Source organism: Candoia aspera, chromosome 2, assembly GCF_035149785.1.
Source record: "Candoia aspera isolate rCanAsp1 chromosome 2, rCanAsp1.hap2, whole genome shotgun sequence".
Classification (NCBI taxonomy): domain Eukaryota; kingdom Metazoa; phylum Chordata; class Lepidosauria; order Squamata; family Boidae; genus Candoia; species Candoia aspera.
The window spans coordinates 3,123,093-3,133,382 of NC_086154.1; positions in this window are offsets into that span (position 1 = coordinate 3,123,093).

The window sequence follows — 10,290 nt, forward strand, 5'->3', positions numbered from 1 at the left end:
AGCTTGAGCACCTCAATGATGCCATGAGCTAAACCGTGAAGGGCCACCCAAGACGGGAAGGTCATGACAGAGAGGTCAGACTAAATGCGATCCCTGGGGAAGGTAATGGCAACCCACCCCAGTATTCTTGCCGTGAAAACTAAATGGATCAGTACAACCAGAGATATGTCGGTATACCATCGGAAGATGAGACCCCCAGGTCGGAAGATGGTCAAAATGCTACTGGGGAGGAACAGAGGATGAGCTCAACTAGCCCCAGACGTGATGACGCAGCTAGCTCAAAGCCGAAAGGACGGCTAGCGGCCGACGGTGCTGGTGGTGAACGGCGAATCCGATGTTCTAAGGATCAACACACCATCGGAACCTGGAATGTAAGATCTATGAGCCAGGGCAAATTGGATGTGGTTATTGGTGAGATGTCAAGATTAAAGATAGACATTCTGGGCGTCAGTGAACTGAAATGGACTGGAATGGGCCACTTCACATCAAATGACCACCAGATCTACTACTGCGGACAAGAGGACCACAGAAGAAATGGAGTAGCCTTCATAATTAATAGTAAAGTGGCTAAAGCAGTGCTTGGATACAACCCAAAAAATGACAGGATGATCTCAATTCGAATTCAGGGCAAGCCATCTAACATCACAGTGATCCAAATATACGCCCCAACCACAAATGCTGAAGAAGCTGAAGTAGAGCAGTTCTATGAGGATCTGCAGCACCTACTGGACAACAGGCCTAAAAGAGATGTTATTTTCATCACAGGAGACTGGAATGCTAAGGTGGGCAGTCAAATGACACCTGGAATTACAGGTAATTATGGCCTGGGAGAACAAAATGAAGCAGGACATAGGCTGATAGAATTTTGCCAAGACAATTCACTCTGCATAACAAACACTCTCTTCCAACAACCTAAGAGACGGCTTTATACATGGACTTCACCAGATGGACAACACCGAAATCAGATTGATTACATCCTTTGCAGCCAAAGGTGGCGGACATCTGTACAGTCGGTAAAAACAAGACCTGGAGCTGACTGTAGTTCAGATCACGAACTTCTTCTTGCACAATTTAGGATCAGACTAAAGAGATTAGGGAAGACCCACAGATCAGCTAGATATGAGCTCACTAATATTCCTAAGGAATATGCAGTGGAGGTGAAGAATAGATTTAAGGGACTGGACTTAGTAGATAGGGTCCCAGAAGAACTCTGGACAGAAGTTGGCAGCATTGTTCAGGAGGCAGCAACAAAATACATCCCAAAGAAAGAGAAAACCAAGAAGGCAAAATGGCTGTCTGCTGAGACACTAGAAGTAGCCCAAGAAAGAAGGAAAGCAAAAGGCAACAGTGATAGGGGGAGATATGCCCAATTAAATGCAAAATTCCCGAGGTTAGCCAGAAGAGATAAGGAATTATTTTTAAACAAGCAATGTGCGGAAGTGGAAGAAGACAATAGAATAGGAAGGACAAGAGACCTCTTCCAGAAAATTAGAAACATCGGAGGTAAATTCCAGGCAAAAATGGGTATGATCAAAAACAAAGATGGCAAGGACCTAACAGAAGAAGAAGAGATCAAGAAAAGGTGGCAAGAATATACAGAAGACCTGTATAGGAAGGATAACAATATCGGGGATAGCTTTGATGGTGTGGTCAGTGAGCTAGAGCCAGACATCCTGAAGAGTGAGGTTGAATGGGCCTTAAGAAGCATTGCTAATAACAAGGCAACAGGAGACGACGGCATCCCAGCTGAACTGTTCAAAATCTTGCAAGATGATGCTGTCAAGGTAATACATGCTATATGCCAGCAAATTTGGAAAACACAAGAATGGCCATCAGACTGGAAAAAATCAACTTATATCCCCATACCAAAAAAGGGAAACACTAAAGAATGTTCAAACTATCGAACAGTGGCACTCATTTCACATGCCAGTAAGGTAATGCTCAAGATCCTGCAAGGTAGACTTCAGCACTTCATGGAGCGAGAATTGCCAGATGTACAAGCTGGGTTTAGAAAAGGCAGAGGAACTAGAGACCAAATTCCCAATGTCCGCTGGATAATGGAAAAAGCCACGGAGTTTCAGAAAAACATCTATTTCTGTTTTATTGACTATTCTAAAGCCTTTGACTCTGTGGACCATAACAAATTGTGGCAAGTTCTTAGTGGTATGGGGATACCAAGTCATCTTGTCTGCCTCCTGAAGAATCTGTATAACGACCAAGTAGCAACAGTAAGAACAGACCACGGAACAACAGACTGGTTTAAGATTGGGAAAGGAGTACGGCAGGGCTGTATCCTCTCACCCTACCTATTCAACTTGTACGCAGAACACATCATGCGACAAGCTGGCCTTGAGGAATCCAAGGCTGGAGTTAAAATCTCTGGAAGAAACATTAACAATCTCAGATATGCAGATGATACCACTTTGATGGCTGAAAGTGAAGAGGAACTGAGGAGCCTTATGATGAAGGTGAAAGAAGAAAGTGCAAAAGCTGGTTTGCAGCTAAACCTGAAAAAAACCAAGATTATGGCAACCAGCTTGATTGATAACTGGCAAATAGAGGGAGAAAATGTAGAAGCAGTGAAAGACTTGTATTTCTAGGTGCAAAGATTACTGCAGATGCTGACTGCAGTCAGGAAATCAGAAGACGCTTAATTCTTGGAAGAAGAGCAATGAAAAATCTCGATAAAATACTTAAGAGCAGAGACATCACACTGACAACAAAGGTCCGCATAGTTAAAGCAATGGTGTTCCCCGTAGTAACATATGGCTGCGAGAGCTGGACCATAAGGAAGGCTGAGCGAAGGAAGATAGATGCTTTTGAACTGTGGTGTTGGAGGAAAATTCTGAGAGTGCCTTGGACTGCAAGAAGATCCAACCAGTCCATCCTCCAGGAAATAAAGCCAGACTGCTCACTTGAGGGAATGATATTAAAGGCAAAACTGAAATACTTTGGCCACATAATGAGAAGACAGGACACCCTGGAGAAGATGCTGATGCTAGGGAGAGTGGAAGGCAAAAGGAAGAGGGGCCGACCAAGGGCAAGGTGGATGGATGATATTCTAGAGGTGACGGAATCGTCCCTGAGGGAGCTGGGGGTGTTGACGACCGACAGGAAGCTCTGGCGTGGGCTGGTCCATGAAGTCACGAAGAGTCGGAAGCGACTAAACGAATAAACAACAACAATTATATAATTAGTTATGTAATTATAATTAAAGGCTTATATGGCCTCCCATCTTAGATACAATAGCCCTGGGCATTTCACAGCATGACAATAAAATAAAATAGAAAAACAAACGATGCTAACAACAAAATCTACAGCTCATGGTTCCCCAAAACAAGTCTCCCCCATTCACTTTCTGGGCCCCTGTCTCTCCCCTCCCCACCGCTTTTGGGAAAAACCAGCTCTTCCAGAATTTCCAGAAGGTTAGGCAGGGAGGGGCCTGCTGGGTCTCAAGGGGAAGGACCTTCCACAGGGCAGGGGCTGCTGGGGAGAAGGCGTGCTTCCTAGATCCCCCCAGAGGACTATATGACCTGGTGGAATGGGCAGATACCCTCAAAGAGAAGTGGTTTCATGAATAACCTGGCCCTGTGCCATTCTGGGCCTTAAAAGTGATAACTGGCCCCTTGATTTGCACAGAAAAAATATTAGAAGCCAGTGCAGCTTGTGCAGCAGTGGGGTAATACAAGCACCACATATATTAATTCACTGTGGTATTCTGAACCAGTTCTACTTTCCAGATGGTCTTTATGGGCAGCCCCATGTAAGGTGCATGGCAGGAATCCAACTGGGAAGGGACCAAGCCATGAGTGACTGTGCTACCTGTCAAGGGTCAAATATTTGGTGCAATAGAAACCAGCCTCCTCGTGGTGCACCACGGGCAACGTGGCTTGTCACGGCTAAATAGTCTACACATCTGGCTGCTGGACCTCACAAGGATTTCCCAAGAAAAAAAGCAGCATGAACACCAAACTGCCATGCCATACGATTAAAAAAAAATATGACACTGCTCTGGAGCCAGGGGAGCCAAAAGCCAAAGCCACTCTGTCTTGCTAGGTTTGACTACAAACAGAGCCCCCCACTCCCAACTCCCAAACCAAGTCCAGAAGGATACCATGGTTGATCCTATCAAAAGCCAACAAGTGCAGGCTGTCAGAGTCAAGCCTGCCTCTGACTCAGAAAGCGAAACCCCTTCTGAGTCAGAGGAGGAAATAGAAACTAACTGGGCTGAAACCAGGAAAACAAAACTCAAAGAGGAGCCAGCAGCACGGGAAGAATCCAAAGCACTGACTGGCCAGGATTTGGGGGAGGATTCGAATTCTCCAAATAGCACATGCCAAAGATGGGCAGAAAAGAAGGCAGCCTGATTGGCTACAGAAGGGTCCAGGCATGTGAAGGATCAGGATAAAAGGCAGACGCGTGAAGAGCGAGCTGCCGGAGAAAACCGATCCTCCAAGCCTGCAGCTTCAGCGGAAGAGTCCTTACCTGCGTCGGAGACCGCGTCTGTTGCCGAAGAGGAACCAGTGCCTTTGCTCCGCTCTCAGAGGACTTGGATCCTGCATCTGCTGCCACCGAGGATTCTGCATTAGCCATGCCCAGCCATCTCAGCCTTGCATCCAGCCTTGAAACGTTCTCCTGTGCAGCTTCCTGGTGCCTTTGAGTCTCAGTCTGTCATGCGCCGCCTACTACTGAGTAAAACACAGACACTAATTTAGGGAAGATCAGGTTCTGGTTTATTTCAGCATAGTGCATAGCTAGAAAAAGCTGAGAGTGAAGGGAGCGCACCGGTGCGGGGTTTAAATAGCCCACGCCGGTCAGTGCCCCCCCCACCTTGGGTTGTGTCATCCCCCCAAGTCCTGCATGCTTCCTTGCCGGTAGGTGAGGGGTCGTGGGGCCCCTGCTGGTGCCCCGGGCTTCGCTCATGATCGTTTTCTTTCTCCGGCCGGTGATTGCTGTCAGCTGGGCGATATCCGTTGCGTTCTGCTGACAGCTTCAGGTGTGCCTCGTGATCCACCCTGTCTGTCGTTCTTCCTTCCCCCTTTGTGTTCTAATGGCTGGTTCATCCGGCCGGGGTCGTTCCCTTCTCCTCGGGGTCTGTGTCTGTTGTTGTGCGTGCTTTGCTTATCTTTAAATCCCTTCCTCTGCTTCCTAGGTATTGTCATGTGTGCCGTTGTGCTGATGCCTTCAGCTCAACGGTGCTCATGACACAGTCCCACAATGTGCCTTTGGTGAAGTTCTACCATACTTCGGGTGCTCAGCATTGTTCAGGAGCTTCACACCTATCTGGTTGTGAACTCGTATCCCTGTCTAGCCTTGCTCTGAGTTTCCTGCCTTGCTCCAAGTCTCCAGTCCAGAGAATCCAGCCTAGTCAAGGCCTTCCAGCTGAGTCTAGCCTTGCTCCTGTTGAAAGTCCTGGCAAATCCAGCATGCCTCCTTAGCATGTGAATTACCATGTAAATTGAGTTGTCCCACAATGCAACTCTGAGGAATCTGTTTGTTGCCACTCCCACTTCCTCTCCCTCTCCCTCTCTTCCTCCTCCTTCCACCGATCAAGCAGGCAACATGGGTGCTGCTCTTCTTATGAGGGCCATGTGCTCCGGCCTTGATGAAGAATTCTGCCCCTTTCTTCCATGCAGCTCTTGGCAGCTGTAGGGCTGAGAGTTTAGGGCAAACTATGTATTTAGAAAGAAAAGAAGAACAAAGGAACTTCATCTTTTCCACCAAGATGGATGTTACAGAAGTCAATAAGAAATGCTTTTGCTTATCTTAACCTAATCTGTCTAAGTGTGTGATTCTTTATGCTTGGGAGATCTGAATGTGTAAGATCAATAACCTGTGTTTCTCTGACATGCTCATTGAAGCTATCTAAGATAATTTTCTTTTTCTGTGCCAGCTTCTCAGCTGTGTTATAAGCTCTGCTCCATTTCAGTGGTTCTAGCAGGCCGCTGAATTGGCTTCAACTCCGAGTTCCCGTCCTGTTCCTAGTCTCCAACCTAGTCCAGAGTTTCTAGTCAAGTCCAGCCTCGTTTCCTCATTTCTTGTTTTTGCTTCGAGACTCAAGTTATCGGCTTCCAGTTCAAGACCTGCGTCTTCAGCTGTAGCAGCACCTTGCTCTCCAGTCTCTTCCAGCCTCCCAGTTCCATTAGTCCTGTTCCGTTGCCTCGTTGTGGCCCAGTTGGGCTTGTTGAGCCCAGCTCTTCATAGACCAAGGACTTATTTATTGTAAATAGTTATTTAATAAAGAGTATTTTTGATATTACTCTGCCTGGTTGCATAGTCTGAACAGGACAGAGGCTGAGTTCACAGCTCGCCTCAGCCAGGAGAGGTACAGCAACTAGTAGCCCCACCAACATTTCTGTGATCCCACTGGAGTATGCCAGAGATGTTTGGAGGAGCCCAAGAACAATTCCTGCCTTTCACACCTCAGGGTGAATTATTTATGGCAGGTCGCTGGCATCCATGTTCCTCTCTTCAGGTACTGGGAAAGTTGCCAAGTATGATGAACTGCAAAGTTGCACAGGTGTCTCTCTGAATGCAGGACCTCCTAACAGGCCTTCGGATACTGTCCAGACAGGACCAAAAGTCACCCAAAGGGAACAGTGTTGGTTTGCCTGATAAGACTGGCTTGAGACCTGAACTAGAGCAGCCGTTTCCCAATTCTCCCAGATGTGACTCTTCATGCTCCCTTAAACCTTTTGAGACCCACCACAGAAACCAGGGCTGAATACCCCTAAGTCTCTCCTCTCGCATGGGGGCAGTGGAATCCCAATGTTTTAAAAAAAATTGAAGAAAGAAAGAAAGGTCCCCAACTCATTTTCTGACTCTTTGGGGAACACCACTTTCATGACATTTTCTTGGCAGACTATAGAGCAAGGCGGTTTGCCATTGCCTTCCCCAGTCGTAACTACCTTTCCCACAGCAAGCTGGGTCCTCATTTTACTGACCTTCGAAGGACGGAAGGCTGAGTCGACCTGAGCCGGCTCCCTGAGAAACCAACTTCCGCTGGGATCGAACTCAGGTCATGGGGAGAGCTTCGGTTGCAATACTGCTGCCTACCACTCTGTGCCACACAAAGCTCTTACAAAATTGATTAATTAAAAATAAATTAAGTGGCTGAAATCTTGAGATTTTAGTAAGACTCTCAAAATCTCATGAGATTCTGAATGGTAACATTTTGAACATTTTAGTTTTTGTATTTCAGATCTTACAACCAACCTTGAGGTGGGGTTAAGTCAGTACAACTAGACTGAATCCCATTTACTTTGTTCTAACTTGCTGTTCTGTTAGAACGTAAATGCAGAGTAAGGTGCCTCTGACTTCATCTTTGATATATAAAGACCAGGTCTGTGCAAATATGCAGTTCAAATATTTAATTCTTATTTGACTGAATGTTTGAATCAGATTTCCAAATTGAATTAGATGGTTCTGAATTGATGCGGTCAATTCCGATGATTCTGTGCACATGCAGGCATGTTCTTCTATAAATCTGATCAATTAAGATCAATCATGGCAAGGCCCAATTAAGATCAATCATGGCAAGGCCCAATTGACTCAATATTCCACATTAAATCAGAAATGTGACTCAATCTGGAATGAAATCCAAATGGAGTTATCACGTGATGGTAGATTGAACTGATCTGTGTACCCCTAAGGAATACGCATAATTCCCTTTACGCCTCCCCCCCCCCCCATATCTGAAATGGTCTAACACTGGGGCCACCCCTGGGAAGACTGTCTTCTGGCCCATGCTCCCTCACGTCTTGTGGGAACAGGACAGTAAGCCGGTCTCCTTTTGATGAGCTGACAGGATTGGCTAATATATTCTGGACAAGATGGCCCTTCATGTAAACTGGATAAATGTATAAGTTGCTTTCCTATTTTCTAGAAACTCCTGTATTCACTACTGTTTTAGCTTCATTCTTTTCTAGCAAATGCCCACTTCAAGAATACTTCCCTGGATGGAATATATTTGGATGAGAAAGAGGAGCTGAAGGCCCAATTTAATATTTTGAGGGGAATGGCATTTCCCAATGAGCCCAACTGGGCTGGGATGTTTGGGAAAGTAGGCCAGAAATGGAATTCATTGACCAGGATGGATGGCTCAGGCAGATGAATCAGGTGGGCACAGTCCTCTCCTCTAACCTGGCTTCAAGTCAAATTCTAATCCATTCCTGTTTCAAAAACTCCAGATGCGGGAGAGATGTCCTGTATGTTCCCGAATATCCAGTGGTGTGTCCCCCGAATCTTAATATGAAACATCCCAGACCTTGGCCCCTTTATTAGAAGTGTTTCTGTGTGAATTGGGTATAGTTTGTAGAAATGCTAACCTGTTTACTTATATTGTACTGTGTATTTTTATTGTTGCTTGTTTTAAATTCTGAGCTGCCCAGATTTGTTCTGGCATTGGGTGGCACTAAAATCTAATAACATAAATATCAGGTATTTTGTGGCTCTTCCAGCTTCAGATATCTTTGGGGTCTTCTAATTTATCGTACTCCAAGTAGAGAAAGCAAACGCAGTTTTCTGAGTGCTGCAGAAACTTCGTGGGGAAAATGTCTCTGCTTGTTGCCTTGCCATCAAAAAACCAAACAAAAAAAAAACCCAGAAAGGACACCAAGAACATAAGAAGAGCCTTCCCAAAGCCCATAGCCAGTTCCTCCACCACATTCTTCAATTCAGAGATTAAACTCACCCCAGGAGGCAGTGTGTGACCAGCTTCGAGATATGGTGGGTTAGCGGACCACTGATCGATCGAATATCTGCCATTAAGTCAATGTCTACCCTTAGCAAATGCAAAGATAGATCTTTGTCCATAATGATCTGTCCCTAACCTGGTCCTTCAAGTCTTGCAACAGAGTAACTATCGACACTGTAACCTAGTCCATCCACAGATGAAACTCGTCACACACTGCCTCCTGTGGTCCGTCTAAGCTTGTAACTCCTGCAAGGATCATGTTCGTAAAAAGGAAGAGCTGCCGTCCCATATAGCTGAGTCGGAACAATTTCCAATCTTGGGAATTAGAGGCCAGGAGAATGGAAACAAATGGAGGGGTGGGAAATCAACCTGAGATGGAAATGGAGGAAAAACATAATTCTAAGTGTGGGAGGGAACAAACGATTCCTAGAATCACAGAGTTCAGAGGGGCCTTTGAGGACACTGGATGCAACCCCCCACTGAGTGCAGGAGCCCAAAATAAGGCATCCCGGACAGAGGTGCAGGATGGGGAACCCACCACATCTGTGACTGATAGGTGCTGCTGCCCAGTTGCTCTTACTCTTAGGAAATTTGTTTCCTAACAATCAACTGCACTGAAATCCATTATTCTCAGTCAGGAACTCCCGAAAGAGACAGAGCCGGTCTTTGCCTTCCTCTATGTGAGGAGCACAATCCTATTTTGTCTTCTCCAGGCTCTATAAAGAGGGGAGGGGCTGCAGTCCCTCTTTGAGGCTTATGCGAATTAAAGTAGAGAGCTGATTGGATGCAGCAGCAATTTGTTTGGGTACAGAGAAGAGCAAGCTTTTGATTGGATATAGCACACCATGTGTCTAGTGAGGTCAGTGGGTGTAACTTAAGAGGCCACGGGGCAGGACTACAAAGACAATAGGTGGTTTGGAATAAGGCAAAGATGCAGGTTTCTGTGTGTTGGTATTTGGTTGTTTTTGCACGGACCAAGCCACTAAGTTACTATGATAACAAATCACTCTGGGAGAGTCAGAAGGTCAAACTTAAGTAAACACAGGCTGGGGTGTGAAAAGATGACCATATAAGATAAAGCTGCTGATTTGCCTGTGAAAGGAACTTGCCTGGACTTGTTTAGTTTCCTTTTACACAGCCTTCCTTCCAGTCCTACTCAGAGCGCGTGTGCGTGTATGAGCTTGTAAAGCTTTTGTGCCTATCCAGGATATCTGGCTATGAAACTGTTTATGTTTTGTGCCTTCAGTGAATACATTTATTTTTATAGAAATGCCTGGTGTGTGTTTTTTTCTGATCTCTCGGGCCAAACACTTTCCAGAACTCTAAAACTATGAAACATGGTTTCTTCCGCTACCTCAGAGCCTCTGCTCACCTCTGGGTCCCTTTTCCAAGCCTCTCAGCTTGGCCTTCTCAGTGGTTTATCAGGAAGGAAAGAGAGCAGTTTTCCTGGGAAATTATATCTGGGAGGAGGCTCTGAGCTTGAACCCAACATTCTCCTTCACCTCCTAGAAACATACTGTGCCATTTCCTCATTTCCATAGACATTTTAAAATCTTTTCCAAAATTATTAATATATGCATCTCTTGAATCCCTGC